The sequence below is a fragment of the Alligator mississippiensis genome, chromosome 1, assembly GCF_030867095.1.
Source record: "Alligator mississippiensis isolate rAllMis1 chromosome 1, rAllMis1, whole genome shotgun sequence".
NCBI classification, from domain to species: Eukaryota; Metazoa; Chordata; order Crocodylia; family Alligatoridae; genus Alligator; species Alligator mississippiensis.
Window position 1 is genome coordinate 87018592 of NC_081824.1, and position 16967 is coordinate 87035558.

At 48.8% G+C, this 16967-nt stretch overlaps 1 protein-coding gene and 1 long non-coding RNA gene across 2 annotated transcripts in view; one reads left to right on the forward strand and one right to left on the reverse strand.

The window, feature by feature from the left end:
* ASCC3 (activating signal cointegrator 1 complex subunit 3) overlaps nt 1–879 on the reverse strand; it is a 567972-nt gene extending 567093 nt beyond the window's left edge. The window contains exon 1 of the mRNA XM_006271799.3: nt 817–879. The gene's annotated coding sequence lies outside the window, so the exon portion shown is untranslated. The remainder of the gene's footprint in view (nt 1–816) is intronic.
* An 18-nt stretch (nt 880–897) lies between these two features.
* On the forward strand, nt 898–16746 carry LOC132252111 (uncharacterized). The gene is made up of 2 exons (XR_009463879.1): nt 898–1429; nt 14699–16746. It is a non-coding gene; the product is annotated as an uncharacterized LOC132252111 (long non-coding RNA).
* Nucleotides 16747–16967: the final 221 nt, after the last annotated feature.

The window sequence follows — 16967 nt, forward strand, 5'->3', positions numbered from 1 at the left end:
ACCCCCAGTTATGTTTCCTGTTTGGTGCAGGGGGCTGGGTCCAATTATCTTCAGAGGTCTCTTCTGGCCTTACAAGCTAGGTACGATGAATAACAGTAAAAGTGCTCAAAATGTATGGTAATTTTTGAGGCAGCTCACTCATGCAGCACTCTCTGAGAGCCTTAACTGACTTTTGGGTTTGCTGTCAGCACTTTCTTATGACTGCTTGCCTCAAAATGAAGAAATGCTTCAACCTGGATGAGCCCAGTTCTCACTGACTTACTGGCGAGTGACAGGGAGCAAGACAAAGTAATAAGAAAAAGACTTATTCGCACACTCATTTGCCGGTTGTTTCAGTCAGTCTATAATTTTTTCAGCAAGTACGATCATGCTGGGCTTCCCACATGAGAATCTCACATATAAGACCTGGCAACGCTGCCTCGTGCAGCAGCAGAAGTGGGAGCTGTAGGACAGAGTCGAGCCAGGGCTCTCTGGAGAGGCCTGGCCCCATTTCCATGGGTGCTGCACCCCGGCCCGCAGGCGGGTGGATCAGCAGAGGGAAATTTGGCAGCAAGACAGCACTGGCCATTAATACCCTCCCAAATCCCCAAGCCCCGCGCGGCAGGTTCAGGGCTCGGCCACGTCCCCTGTGCAGCCTGGGGCCAGGCCAGGCCCGTCCGCTCAGCAGCTGCACGGGCCGCGGCCCAGAGAGAGGCATGGCTGCCGTTGGCCGTTAACCGCCCCCGCGGCTGGCACCCTCCCTTCCTCCCCCACACAACAGCCTCAGCCTCAACGCCACCACCTCCCGACCCCCGCCCAGAAGAGCCGGCCATTCACCTGCCTTCCGGCCGCCGCGAACAGCCCGGCGCGGCGCGACAGTTGCCGTAAAGCGCGGAAGCGCGGGGGGAGGTGGGGCACAGGGAACGCGTGGGTCCGTGTGGCGCTGCCCGCGCCGCTCTTGCCCCGCCCCCTCCGAGACCGCGGGGCGGCGTGTCTCGGACGCGTCCTGGTGTCAGAGCAGCTGGGAGCTCCTGGGCGCTGGACCCTCACTGTGAGCCCTGACACAATTCACGAGAGAACGCCCAGAGCCTACGTCTCTGTGCCGCCCCACGGCGGGGACCCTGCTCCCCACAGCCCCTACCACCTCAAGCGGTGTCCCCCGCCCTAGTTGCTTGATTTAGGAGTTGTTATAACTCAAGGGGGAAAGAGAGGTTGTTTTCTCCTGATGTTTCCTCACCTCGGTGGTTCTCAGTCCTTTTTTTTTTTTTTGGATTCCGGTCACCCATCAAGAAAATGCCAGCTCTGAGCTTTCGTTTACTTTTTTGAGCCCAGAAAAATAGGAGAGCAGCTCTTCTGTTGCAAAGAACTTGGGAAAGCCAGGGTCCGAATGGCTTGGGTGTGGCGCAGGCCTTGGGGGTTTTCCTCTGCGGCAACCTGCGTGATCTCTCAGGTGTGTATTAACAACCTTTATATAGAAGCTGGGTGCTGTGGTCCCTCTCTTTTAACCTGTGGCAGGTTGTGGGGGGTTACACCTTGTGTCGGGGTTGATCAGAGTTTTACAAAGAGTACAGATTACAAGTTTGTCTGGCAGGGTATAGATAGGGGATGATCCTGCTCTCCACCTCTTACAGGCTCTGTCCAGGCTGATGTTGGCCCTTGTCCCGTTCATACTGTGTGCGCTATCCTCTCCACCCAGAAATACCACATCACCCTCAGGGAGTGCAGGGTGATGAGCCGCCCCCCGGCCTCGAGCCAGCCCTGCAACAGGGCCCTGGAGCCCAGGCAAGCCTGGGAGAAGGGTGCCCGGATCACCAGCTAGGGGAAGCTGCTGGGACCTGGTGCTGCCAAGGGAGAGGCTGGGGTGGGTGAGGCAAGTGCAGGGGCCATAGGGACTGCAGCATCCCTTTTCCTCTTGCTCCCCCTTGGGACCAGTGAGCTAGAAATTGCCCTGCCTGTGGGGAAATGACAAGAAGGGAATGTTTTAGAAGTTCCTTGACCAACGAACAAGGCCTGGAGCTGGACTCCTGGTTTTGCCCTTCCTGCTACCTTTTTTCCCAGTGACCTGAGGCCAATTGGGCTCTGTGAGGAAATGGGAATAAAAATGCCCTGTAGGTGCCATGTACTGGGCAAGCTCCAGTATCATCAGTGCCCTCCTGGATCAGCCCCATGGGCCACAGAACCCAGGGACCCATCCCCACAGTGGGTGGTAGGAGCTACTTTGGAGAGAGAGTCTATGAACAGGAGTTTCTGGAGTGACCCATCTCCATTATATACTCCCTGGCATGCATCAGTGCTGGTTTGGGCTGGCAAAACACAGCCATGTCTGCTCTGTTGGAAGCTCTCCAGAGCCCTGCCCTCCATGACTGCCCAGTCCCTTTTGCCCCAAGTTCTACTCTCTGCCTCTGCCACCTCCCACAGCAGCAAGTTCCCAGTGTTAACACCATACCAGATAAAAAAGCACTTCTTCTGGTTTATCCTCAGAGGGCCCCTGGGTCTTGTGGTCTGAGACTAAGGGAATGACTGTTTCCCTCTTACTGTATTTTCATGCATATAGCCCGCACACAGATATAACCCACACCCATGCATAACCCGCGGAAAATTGCAGTTTTGCAAAATTTTCCGTGCATACCGTGCACCCTTGTATTCCCCGCCCCCCCCCCCCCCCCGGTGAGGAGGAGACACAGCCCCCCAGCCTGACCCGCACCGCTGCCCCGCACCCCAGCCCCCATGGCAGCGGCGGCACAGCCCAGCCCACCCACGCTGCCGCCCCCCACCCCGGCCCCGACATGCCCCAGCAGGTAGCGGCCGCGGCGGCAATGCCGGCCCCGGCCTGACCCCAGCGGTGGTGGCGGTGCAGCCCAGCCTGCCCCGGCCCCCGCAGCAGTGGCAGCGCAGCCCGGCCTGCCCTGGCCCTCGCAGCAGTGGTGGCGCAGCCTGGGCCCAGCAGGCCCTACTGCAGCCCCCCAGCCTGCCCGCGCTGCCGCCCCCAGCCCCAACATGCCCTGGCAGGTGACGGCGGCGATGCCCCCACCAGCTCCCTGTGGCGGCGGCAGCGCAGCCCGGCCCGCCCGGGCCCAGCGGGCCCCGCTGCAGCCTCCCAGCCCACCCACCCGCGCCGCCAGCCCCCTTTCAAAAACTAGTCCATGCATACCCCGCACCCTTGTATAGCCCGCACCCATCCGTTTTTTTTGTAAAATCGTGTATAACCCATGGGATATATGCGCAAAAATACAGTACTATTGTTATTTAAATTGCCAATTGCTCAATTCAAGAGCGAGCCCTTATAAAGGGGGATAAGGCAAAATGCCGCGTTAATTGATTACATGAAGCAGATACATAAGCTTGGACACACCAGTCATACAAACAGACATACAGACAAAACCACTCCAGTAAGATGTTATAGTTACCAGCAGAAGTTACTCAATGTTAGCACTGGATGGCCAGTCCAGGCTCACTAAGGGTAATGAGCCAGGGTAAACAGATACACCTGTGCTCCAAGAGGTTGCAGAGAGTGGATTCCCATCTTGGCTTGTCTGCATCTAACTTTTATAGGGATTTGAAGTCTTTGTTCAGCATTGGGGTTTTTCCACGCTCAGTTTTTAATTAGAGGTTGTTTCTTCTGGTTATCTCAACTTGAGGTCATTCCAGTAAAGTTGTTATCTCCAAGTTGGTGTATCTGCCTTGAAGCATTGTGTAGTTCAAATGGCAGGATATGCAAAATTCCTTCTTCTCGCTCTCTTCTTTGCACTTGATTACAGACGAGTTCTTCAGCAATCCATTAATTAGCTTAATTAGTTTACTGTCTGGTAACTTATACATTGGTGCCTTGTTGCTTACACAGTCAGTTAAATCTTCTTCTGTTTTCATAATAATAGTTATCATTCTTTCACCGTTCACCATCTCACACAGACACTCACATACACAGGGCCTAAGAAGTTCATTTACTCATGTCAAGCAGGGAACAAGCACAAAATGGAGTTTTAGTTGTTCATAAAATGTTCATAAAAGACAAAGAAAAATAAAGCTAATAAAATCTTAGAGGTTGATCATTTCAATACTATTATCATTTAAACATAATAACTAATGCAAAAATTCATACTACACTATAACCTGCAGGATTTCACAGACTATTTTTCCCACCCCAAGTCAACTTCATTCCACCCCAAAGAGCCCCAACCTAGTGAGGTGTTATTGGGCCAACAGATTCTATATTCTGCAGATCATTCAGGTTGCCTGTTCCTGTCCCCATCTTGGCTCTGTCCCTTGCTCTCCCTTTGCTCCAGTGGCAGCAGCTCCAGCATCCGGAACTCAATGACAGAAACTGCCTGCCCTTTATTGCAGCCCTTGATGCCAGGTTTGTTCCATACCCTGCCATTCCCTGAGGCTGGGTGGGAGCAGTAGGCAGTGGGGCTGGAGATGGGAAGGGCTGCTCAATGGCCAGCATTGACTTTTCCACTTCACACATGGTGTTAGTCACACACCAGATCATGACTAGAACCCTCCCTGGTTCCTGGATGCTGGGTAGATTGCAGAGCTCTATTCTGGCATCTCCATGTCCTTCTGTTGTGGAGCAATGCACGTGGTAGAGGTCTCTGAGCCAGGCAGACCAGCTCCATCCTTCTGGCTTACTTTATTCCCATTGGTGGCAGCTCCAGCCCAGACTCCCTCTACGCAGCGGGCGACAAGGCTGCACCCCTGGTATGTCCTGCACAGCCTTGCCTGTGGGGTTTCCTGTTCTAGCAGCTTTCCCAGAGAGGCAGTGACAGGGTGTAACAGCAGTGGGAGCTGCACCCCTACTGTGGGACCCATGTCCGTTCACTGAAGCAAGGAATTGCCTGGGTTGCCTATTCCTTCCCACAGTGCTTGTGAGTGACAGCCTGGTTTCCATTGCTGCCACATTTGCTCTGAGAGAATATCTGGGGAGCAGTTTGCAGCTGGCTTGTTGGTGGAGGGCAGGAGTTCTCAAACCCCAGCCTGTGGGCCAGGTCTTATCTCCAGAGATGTGTCACCCCCTACTCCCACCACTCCCATGCTGCCAAATTTCCAGACTCATGGGGAGCCCCATGGGCCAGACAGCATGGCCTTGTGCTGCACAGTGGCATGGGACTGTGTAGGAGCTGTGCAGGGCACGAAGGCCCTATGCTGGCATGCAGGGGCCCACTCTCGTAGTACCAGGCTGCATGAGGGCAGCATAGTAGGCCTGTGCGAATAGGGAAGTATTTGATTTGGATTCGGCCAATTTGGAGGACAGTGATTCAATTTGGAGATTCAGATCACTGTCCCAAATTGATTCAGCTGAATCAGCTTCGGAAGATTCAGCACCGATTTGGAGAGATTCAGAGATTCGGCCACAGACTATAATGGCGAATCACTGAAATACCTATAACTTTGTCATTTTTTGGCTGATTTGGATAAAAATTGCAGGGATAGTAGCCCTTTCTGAGGCCTGCCAAGTTTCAAGGAGATAGATGCAGGGGTTTCTGGGAAACTGCACCTCAAGCTGCTGACAAGCAAAACTTATGACATGTATGACACTGTGTGTATGTTAAGGCACACCCTCACTGGCGCTGGGACCTCTACATGACACGGTAGTGTGCCCCAATGAGGCCTCCTCCTCCTCCCCTTACAGCCTCAGCTCTGTCCACCACTTTAAATAACAACAGGTAAGCAGTGCACTGCAGCACAGTAGCACTAGCATCTCAGGCAGCCAAACTGTCACAGAGCCTTTCTTTCCTTTCCTGTAGGAGCTGCTTCTCCCTTCTCCAGCAGCTGCCAGAGAACTCTCCTTGCCAGCCCCAGCCCTGGGGCTTAGATGTGCCCAGGGCCCTGTGTCCTTCCAGTCAGCTGACCGGGAACAAGTGCTAGGGGTGTTGGCCTAAGGACATGGCACTGGCAGACAAGGTTATTTGGGTCAATCTGGTATCTTTTAGTAGACCAACTGAATAGTTAGATAAATATATCTTAGCAAGCTTTCAGGTTGAAAAACCCTTCATCAGGCTGAGGAAGCACCTGCAGTTGTTGGGTGTGTGTGCTGTTCCTGGGTGGAAGGAATAGTAAAGAAGCCAGAGGATGGCATGCAAAGCAGGCAAAAAAGCCAGTCAGTGAATGTGGAAATGGAGGCATCAGGGGGTGAGAGAGACAGGCTGGGGTAGGAGGGAAGGGAGATGTAGTAGGCAAAAGTGGAGAGGTACCTGGGGAGTCAGATGTCCGGCAGGTTGTAGTGTGTCATAAATCCAATGTCTATATTGAGTCGATGGGCTTTTGTACCTAGGAGGCTGATGAAGTAAATTCATAGGCCCAACTGTGAAAAGTGGTTTGTAAATTCCCTTTCAGGATGAGGCCTGTCAAAGATATGACGGGTCTGGGCTTTCCCCAGCCAGGACTGTGTGCTCATGCATGTGGTGGCTGGAGGTTATAGCACCTCCTACCCACCTTTCACCAGGGAGATCCTTGGTCCTGGCATTTTCTAGGGCTGCTGCACCACTAGCAGTCCCACCTGGCCTCCCGACCCTGGCAAAGTGCAGTTTTAGTTGTCATGCCCAGGACCTGTGGCTCCTCCTTCCCCATAGCCCCATCCCATCCCTCCAAGTTCGTCCTAGCATGGAAGCTCAGCAAGGGCATGTTCTTCCCCTGCTGGCTGGTGATGCAGTGAATGCCATCTCCAGCTCAGACAGTGGGGCATTAACTAGTTAAAAAACATAAAACAGAAATAGGTGCAGATGGAGTGAGGCACTCATTCTGTCTGCAGGTGGAGCTTGGGGAACCCCAGTAGCAGGAAGTTCACTTTGAGGAACACCAGCTGCTCTACCAAACCAGGATCTAAGCAGGTGCGGTGGGGTGTCACAAAATTCCCAGCAATACTGAACAGCCTCTTGCTCAGAACACTGGTCTGTGGACAGGACAAGTGTTCCTGGGCAACTATGGCCAGATCCTGCCACATCTGGCAGGGGTTGCCCAATAGGCCAAGGGGTCACAGTCCAATGGCTCCACATTCTCAGCGAGATAGGTAGCCACCAAAGCCTCAGCACTACCTGCCCAAGGCTGGAGTCTGGGGTGTCTAGACCCCAACATTGAAGCCATGCCCTTGGTCCACATGGGCAGCGGCTGGCTAGTGCTAGTGATCCCCACCCTGGCTGCTCCAGATGTCAGAGGTGAGGTGCAAGGCTACCTGTGGCCCTGTCTTGTGCAGTTCCTCCCTCAAGTACTCCCTGCATATCTCATACAGGGAGGGCATCACCGTCCTGCTAAAGGTGGTGCATGCAGGCACTTGGTAAGTGAGTGCCATGAGCTGCCTGAACCCTGGCCGCTCAATTAAGGAGAAGGGCTGGCTATCCAGAGCAAGCATGTCTCCAATGCTCTGGGTGATCTTGCTCACCCTTTCAACGCTCCCCACTTTGTCTGCAACTTTCCCCCACCACTCCAGGGTGCCCTGCTTCTCCTTTGGGGGGATGGGGGCTTTGGAGTGAGTGGAGGACTTCCCTTTGGGCACGCTCCCACCGGTGCCAGGCTGAGGAGGAAGAAGGTCAAGGGGATGCTGCCTCCTGAGATGCAGCAGCATCACCGTGGTGGTGAAGTGTTTCACCTCCTTGCCCAGGCTGATCTGCCTTTGGCAACACTGGCAGATAACATACTTGGGATCATCTGCCACCTCAAAATGATTCCCCACTACACTACTCCCCCATTTCTGGGTTGAGGGTGAGGATCCTGCCTTATCTCCCTCCTCACCAGGCAAAGGCACAACAACAGGAGGAGCTGACTCACTTGAGCCACTTGCCTCCACAACTTCCTCTGAGGTGCCTTCCTGACAAGGAGACCTAGGTCTAGGGGAACTTTGAGGGGTGTGGAGCACAAACTCAGATTTCCACTCAGTCCCCAGAATTTCTTTAGCTGGGGCACTCAGGTCCCCTGGTTCCAGATCCAGCTCCTCCTCTGGGAGTGGGAGGATCACGCTAGGAGATGAAATTGGGGTGGAGGAGACTGTCATTCTGCTGCTGGTGCCTATTTCTGGTGTTAGGGGAGGTGGTGCAGGTTGAGGAACAGGTACAGCTCCCATCTCCTTGCTTCCACTGGCAGCAGAAGATGCATGGCTGCCAGGAAAGAGGATGCATCTATGTTTGGAGCGGGGAGACAGGGAAACTTGCAGCTCTAGTTCTCCCCCTACCCACTAGCCCCTCTCCTGCCAGAAGACCTGGCACCTGCCTTTCCAGCACACTTCATATTAATCTTTCCTGTGCTGGGAAATGAGTCTGTGTGTGTAACTAACTAATAATATATCTCTTCTTCTTCTTTGATGTATAATTGTGTCTACTTTCTTCTGTGTTGTGTTTACTGTTGTATGTATAACTAAAATAATATCTCTTCCTCTTCTTCCATGAATGTCTGACTTCTGTGTTGTGTTTAATAATCTGAATCTCTATCTGACTACTTCTTCTGTGGTGTCTTTAGTTTGTATGTAACTATAACTAATAATAACTATATATAATCTCCTCTTCTTATATGACTGTCTGATTTCTTCTGTGTTGTGTTCTGTTTAATAATATCTGACTTCTTCTATGATGTATGTGTGTGAGTGTGTGTAATGTATGTGCTTCCGTGCACAGTGATCACACTGCCAGGGAAAATGCAGCTTTTTTTTAAAAAGTGGTGGGGAAAAATCAAGAACAAACATAAATTGAAAGAAATGGATTGGATAGGGATAAGTAGAGGGATTCGAGTTAGTAAGCTATATCCAATCCTTTCCAAGAACAGAAAGTGGCAGGAGACTGACTAGGTAGGAAGCCAAGCCAGTCCAGTACCTTTCAGATGCTGTTGCTCAAGCAGAAACAGCTCACAAAAGGCATGGAAATCCTGCTGACAGAGGCTTATATGCTGTTTCTACATCCTTCCCCCAGCGCACTGTGATTGGAAGGGGACTGAAGGAAAGATCACAGTCTCTGGCCAGCTAGAGATGTCAGTCTTTCCCCCCCTGCTCCCCCTCCCTCTTCTCAGTTTCTGTTCCCCTGCAAGACTGCCTTCCAAATCTCTGAATCTTTTCTGAATTGATTCTGAGCGCCTGAATTGATTCGGTGATTTTTCCTTCTCCTGATTTGATTCAGATTCGGTGATTCAGCCTCCAAATGGGGCCGAATCTTCTCTGAATCCAGTCACGGACCAAAGCTTCGCACACCTCTACAGCACAGGCCTCTGGGGCCTAATCCTGGCATGTCTGGCTATGTGGGGCAGCACAGGGCTCTGGAGCCAGACTCTGGAATGCATGGGTGCCAGGCCAGGTGGGACTGTCCAGACTTCAGGGTCCAATCCAGCGTGCAGGGGCCTGAACCCAGCACACTGAGCCAGGTGGAGACAGTGCAAGGCCCAGTCTTTGTGCACAGGGCCTGATCAGGCCTGTGAATAGATCATATGCCATTCATTTGGTCCAGGGGCCAAAGCATTGGGCACTACTGCTCCTATATCCCCTGGCTTTTAAGTTCTCGAAATCCCTATTTTTCTTATCAACCTCTAGGGCCCAGAATATGTGACCATCTTCTAAAGACAGCAGGCAGCGCAACAGGTTAAAAGTATGCTGGGACCAGTAAAGAATGAGTTCTCTGTGTAAACAGATGCCAAACACTGCTGAAGCTAACCTTTTATCGAATAACTTTAAAACGTGCAAATAAGACAGAAAAGTATGTTCCATAAATAAAACATGCAATAAACATAGACAATGATGAGACTAGGTCACAAATTAAATACCATATGTAATAAATGAAAAAAATGCATGATCACTGTCCATGCATGAACTCTTCTCTTTCTACTGTGTAGTAAATACTATAAATATTGACATTTCAGGTTTTAATGAACAAAACAAGATATACTTTTAATATTGAACTATAAAAGGAGTTTAATTAGCCATCTGGCAGCTTTTTTTGTGTTGCAACTCCAACCATGTATTTTACTCATGACTACTAGCCATAAGAAGGGCAAAGAAATTTTATACAATTTTTAAAAATAACCAAAGTATAAAGAAATAGAATTGATACTTGAAAGGTAGGTAGGTAAACATCTAGGTGTGTGAAATACAGTACAAGCTCGTTAAAATAAACCCCAATGGGACTAGGAGAAAACTTACTAAAAGAGGGTTCACTATAATAGAGTTGGTCAAATTGCTGCATTATAATAATGAAATATCAGTTCCTGTTGGGATGGTTAAAAGCAGGGTACTGCTATAAACAGGGTTTGTAATAATGAAGTTGTACCAGATCATACTGCTTATTACTAAAAAAAAAAAAGATTACTTTGTCCCTGTACTTTCTATCCAGGCTTATTCTACAGACCAGAAAGTGTGCTACCTCTCTTTTATAGAATCATACAGTTAGAAGGTGCCTCAAGGGTCACCTTCGGCGTGGTGAGAAGTGACACAATTTTCTCCCCATCTGGCCCCAGAAGCACTCTACACCATGACCTAACACAAGTACACGGCTGCAGAATGCTTTAAAAGGTCCCAATCCCGAGACAGTCTGGACCCTTATTACATGAGGGTTCAGATGAAGGCGCTCCAAAGCAGAGCACCTTCATTAACTTGTGTCTGCACACTGGAAGCAGGGCTGGGATGACACAACCCAACCCTGCTCCCAGCATTGCTTTTAGAATGGGTGGGGAGAAAGGAGCAGAGGGAACTCTTTCTGGGGGGTTTTCAGCCAGCACTGGAGAGTGGGACAGGTGGATTGCCCTCACTTCCTCCCTCCCCAAGGTGGGGTGACTCCAATTCACTCCCACCCCCCACCCCCTCCAGTGCAGGCTGGAGAAGCCCCAGAACAGACCTCCCACCCCTGCCTTCTTCCCCTGCCCATCCTGAGATAGCACCTAGGGCTGGGAGAGGTGGGGTGGGGGTAGGGGATGAGGTTGCATAGATGCAGCCTTTCTCCCTGGATTGGCTCCAAATTGGACCTCAATCCCCTGCCCAATCCCAGGAGGATCGGTCTAACTAATGGCTTTAATGAGAACTGTTGTGACTGAGACCAGGGAGCTATAGTTCTGTCTGTGCCCCTAGTCTGATCCTCTGCATAGATGCAGGATAGGCTATTCCAGAACATACCAAGCTTATTGAAAACCTCCAGTGAAGGGCATTTCCAAGGCAATTTGTTCGATTGTCTTAGAGCTCTCACTGTTATGATATTTTTCCTGAGGCTTGATCTCAATTTGTTGTGCTGAAGATTGAATCCGCTTGCATATGTCCCTGTGTGGCAAGAAAGAACATTTCCTCATCTTTATGGCAAATATTTAAAAACTGCTCTCATGTTTCTCCTCTCCAGCCCTTTTTATCTTCTTTGCTCCTTTTCTGTAGACACTCTTTGGTTTCTATAATTTTTCATGCACAGTGCTCTGTGCAATATTAAAAGGACTCCATTTGGACTGCAGCAAGTTAGATATTTATTCAAAGTTCTACCTGCTCAGTACTGCTGCTTTCAATCTTGAGGTGTATTGTGAGTGCCAAGCTATTGCAAAATTCTCCAAGCACATTGAGCCTTCTGATTTCACCCTCCAAATCATCCTCACTAACTTGTGTTCCAACCCACAGAAACTACAAGTTGTTATATCTACATCCTTTCTGAAATGCAGTGCCCAAAACTGGATACAGTACTTCAGCCAAAGACTAAATAGTACTGAATAGAGTGGTACTATCACTGTCTTGTGTTACACCTTCTGTTTCTACAGATCCCTTTTCTTTCTTTTCCAACACTATCATGTTGCTGACTGATGCTAAATTTGTGATCTACTATATTCCCTTGATCCTTCTTAGCAGTAATAGTGTCAAACCTGTTATTCCTTCAATATGGATGAGTGCTTTTGCTTTTTTGGTCAAATAAGTCACACCTTTCCTTTGTGGAATTTAATTTTGTCACCTATTGCCAAGATTTTCAATTTATCAATACCCTTTGAATTTTAATCCTGTATTCCAAAGTGTTGGCAACCCCTCCCAGTTTTGTGTCATCTGCTATTTCATGAGTGTATATTTATCCTAAATTATATTTTCAATATGAGCTATGAATGATTGACCACGCTTCCCATGGACTTGATAAATTACCTTTTACTTCAAGTAGTCAATTTTAGCAGAAACAATACTATCTTGCTTATTACCTTCCACATGAACACTAAGGCTTGAGCTTTCCTAATCTCAAATATTCACTACTATAAATGGTGCAATTTATGTACAATGTATTTTCTACATACATCCCAGAAAACAAGTCTTATACTAACCACTGCATCCACTTTCATTGTTAATATTTTGTTTAACCTATATGTATTGTTGTAACACCCAAAGGTCTTAATTAAGTGTGGAGCCCAAATGTGCCTGGAATTTTTATAAGTAAGCAGGAAAACACAGTTCTTCCTCTGAACACCTTAAGTTGGAAACCCAAATCACCTCATCTATCTTTCTTAAATAAGCTGGAAATTCCATTAAATTTTCTCTCATTTTGAGTCAGAGACCTCATCAAACACATTCATCCAAGTTATCCAACACATATAAGTCATGAGCCTCACTACATACTTCTTTTATTAATTCAGGTTTGTATAACTATGAGATAGGCTTATTCACCTTAGAGAACAGAATGAAGTGTATTTTTCTTCAAATTGTATTGCAGTCAATGTTCTCCAAAGTTGTTATGTTACAGTTTCTCATTAGTGCAATGGTAAGCAGGTATCCGGAAACAGAGATAAGGTAAGTTTGGAATAGACAGTATTGTATATACATGTGTGTAACACCCACACACACTTGGGTTATGTACAGCAAAGCATGTGCTTTTGGTTGTTGTGTATTGTAGTTTTGTGTGTGTGTGTGTGCACGTGTTTTATGTGGGCAACATGACACCTGTTCTGGCCATGTGCTCTGCACATGGAAAGCTGGGGCTTTGCATCTGGGCAAAATATGTAAAATCATCTGGCCTGATTGGCCAGGGGGAACAAAGACTTTTCAGGCAGATTGGTTAAGAGAAGGACTGGAGCGTGGCACTCCCTGACTGGACAAGGCCAGGGTGATGTCATGCGCAGGGATGTAAGGTGAGCTAGGCTGGTTTGGGGAGGGAGAGAAGCTCCTAGGGGATGCTGAAGTGTGAAGTCTTCTCCCAAGGAGGAATTTGCAACTGGAGAAAAGGGAAACTCGGGTAGAGAAGAGAGAGAGGGAAAATTGTCCCAGTGTCTGCAAACTCCTCTCTCCTCCTTTTCTTCCCCCTTTTCTGAGGTTTTAAGAGGTTAATACTGGGGAGGAGGGTATGGGTTCTTTGGGTTGGCTGGCTAGGAATTAGACCTGACAGTTTTAAACAGGGTTGAAACCTGGTGTTGAGGATGCTGTCTCTAACCAATTATTTAAGTCAACCACTTTGACAGCACTGCCTCAGTAAAAGGAATGGTGGGTGGCTTACCTTGGACTATTGGCCTGCAGCCTAGCCCCAATTTGATGCTTACCCAATTATTAGTACCAACCAAATGACACAGGGAAGAGGGATAATAATCAAATACATTTAACGACAATCAACAATAACAACCAACAGAGCTAATAAATCACCAAAATATTCAACAGAGCAATGCAATATATATATATATGTCACCAGAGGGGGTACCAGAAAGTAGTCTCTATCTCTGACTCACTGACAGCTCTGCTGCAGCTATACCTCTACACCAAACTCACAAACCTGACTGCTCCTCCAGCCAGCACTCAAACCACACAAGGATGTCAGTCGCCTTGGAAGCACAAATCCACAAAGGGGATATTGGCCTCCTGGGGCCCTCACCCACTCTCAACACAAAGTGAATATGAGCCTCTCAGGCTCACTCCCACTTTGAATTCACTCACTGAGGCTCAGTCAGCCTCTGATCTCCTGTCACCACAGTCATATGCTGAATCACACTTGCCTTTGACCTCCCAGGCCCTCCACCCATGAAAGACATTCACAAGACACTGCTTAGCTTCCACACACACATACAGGAGACAGCTGTTGACATCGCAGGTTCGCCAGCTGTCATCCAGGCAGAATCCAGTTACATAATCATGAGGCAGACCCTCTTCAGTCACACCTCAGTTGCACACTTGTTCCCAATCACTACAGGACAAACAGATCCTCCCAATCTGCCTCCTTTTATACACATGATTGACAGACACCTGCCAATCACTTGGACAGCCATCACACTCTCATGCACACACTTGTACCCTTTCACACGGCACACTGTTGTGCACACAATACTCATATGGGTGAATTGCAACATTCACATCATGGGCTTCCAACCAAAACTTTGAACCCTTTAGGCATGCTCTGACCCTCAACACTAGGTCATGGAAAATCCACATTTGAAAGTTCACTAGTTCCAGCAGCTTCTGAAACTAACTGAGCTAAACCAGGGGACACACTGCCTCACAGTCTACACTGGGAGTTTCTAAACCTGCCAGCTTTTGGCCAGGGTTGAGGTTTGCAGCATTCTGCTCCCAGTAGACCTGTGTGACCCAGACTACCTGCTGCCCAGTCCCAGAGGGTAGGCCTGGCTTTCCCTCTTCATTTCTTTGGTCCTTGGCTCCATCTAAGCTGTGTTGAGGCCAGCTGAAGCCAATAATCAACCTGGCTCTCTTTTGAGTTTGTCCCACAGTTTTCGTTTCAGCAAGCCATATATTCCAGCCCAGAAGTTTAGGACTGTGTTTATGCTGGCCGGAGCCACAGTCAGCTTTCTTCCCTCCCCGCCCTCCCCGCAGGCCTCTCCATGAAAGCGAAGATCTGCACTCTACCACTTCTCCAGGAACAAGGGAGCGCCTTGCAATGCAGAAGGACTCACACTCTCAAGCAACTCCCTGTGGTGCAGTGAATCCAAAGAGCGGCTCATAGGACGCTTTGGTGTAGGCCCCCCTCTCCAGCCCATTGCTGAAGGGCAGGTGTAGAGGTGCAGGCCCCCGGAACTAGCCATTGGGGAGCCCCAAGCCCCAGACTGCCTGGATAGGGGTGAAGCCTCCCCAAGAGGGTACCACCTATAGACTTTGCTTTGCAGTTAATAATGTTTTTAAATTATATTTATTGTTTTCTTTTAGTTTTTGCTTTAATTGTCTGTAATCAGTTTGGGTTTTAGTGTTTACATTGCTTGTGAGGAGGGAGTTTTGTTTATACGGGATACCCCAGCAAATTTAATGTTCCCAGATTTCTGGGTGGGGGCTTGAGCCACTGCTATAATTTATGGGGTACCTCAAAATGCGAACCCGGCCTTCCTTGCTGCCAACCAGTCCCTAGCAGAAGGGTTACATGTACATATATTTAAAACATTAAGAATTCTGGAAAGTCTTCAGTCCCTCTTAAATCCATGCTGCCCTGTGAACCTTAGGATCTCAGAGGAGCCCCAGGGGTCTCTAGTTCCTTCTGTAACCCTTACGTCTGCATTTCAAGGAGTTAAGCAGAGAGGGGTAGGACTATTCCAAGCCCAGGAAAACCAGACCCAGAGAGCTGGGTTGAACTATAGTCCCCAGATTGCCTTGAGGGTTAACAGGAGGGGAAGTGGGAAAGAGGAGCTGCAAGTTGGGAACTATTTTGCTGGGCACTGTGTGGAAGGAGCAGGAGAGAGGTCTTGTTCCATGATATGCTCCATATACTGTTGAATGAGGCCCCAGGGAGATTGTGGAGGAGCCTAGTCTGAATGCAACTGGGAGAAGAGTTGACTCTCCCACTAAGGAGACTCCAGCAGAGACAGAATCAGAGTGCTGCAACAGAGCAGAGCCTGGATAAGATGCACGTAAAAGACTGCAGAAAGTAGTATGGTGAGTTCAGCTGTGGAGCAGTGAAAGTCCTTGTGCCATCTGGGACAGCTGAGGCTGTGCACAAAGTGAAGTGTCTCACCCCCAAGGGTCCTTGTGAGACTGTTGGAGTTGGAGATTTAAGCTGTACTGTTGAAAAGGGTAATTTTGTTATCACGCTTCCATTCTGGGTTTCATAGTTTGCAGTTCTAATGCCTATGGGTATAAATTAATCCAACCTGGGGATAAACTGATTCACCACAGCTACATGATAGCTAGAAAATGTCATTTAGAGGTTTGCTTTTGGAAACTGGCTTCTAGGTAAAGTATTAGAAAAATGGTCCAGGGGAATGGCAAGAGTTAATTGATTTCTAAAAAGCCTGTTCTGTGAGAAAGTGTCCTCAAAGCCCACTGTGTTTGATAGGCAAGCAGCAAACAGACACACAGGCTGAGAAACTGAAGACACGTTCCACCCTGTTCCATAACCTGAGATAAGGGTGGCACCAGGTCACAGTGCCCAAGTGCAGAGCCCTTGGGATTTCTGGTTTTGGGGGAACAGACCAAATTAGGAGGACACCAGTAAAGCCCATATTAGGATGTGTGTATGTGATGGGCTTATGAAACAAAGGAAAATGCTGACAGGACAGAATGTGGATAGTATGACAACCAAAGAGAGACCAACCAGCGATGGTCAGAAATGAAATCATCACAGGAGGAAAAAAAGAATACAAAAGGAAGGATTTTAGAGCAGGAAAAGGTCCCTGAGAGGAGAACCCGAGGCCACCATGGACAGAAAGCATATCACCAATCCATCTCACCCACCCCACTGGGAGAGGGGTGGGCCTCAGCCTCCGGGCTGCTGGCATCTGATATTCAAGAGAGAACCTCAGAGAGAAGGTTGTGTACTGGCCAGACATACTTTGACTCTGATGACAACCCTGGGACTGGTAGATATAGAATAGTTTGCATTATTTTTATCTATTATCACTGTGCATCAATAAAATTAACCTATTATCGAATGGAAATGTTGTGGTTGGTCTGAGGGTTTGGGTCCACCCAGAACAAAGTATCTGGGTTGTAAATCCAGTGCCAATACCACACACACACACTGTGACGGGGCCATTCTGAGGCTGACCTCTGCGTTAACCTACCCACTTGTCTTGGGCAGTCTTTCCACCTATCTCTCCTGCCACACCTTGTTAGTAAATAATTAAGTTGCTCATTAGGTGGGAGGCTGTCCTTCATG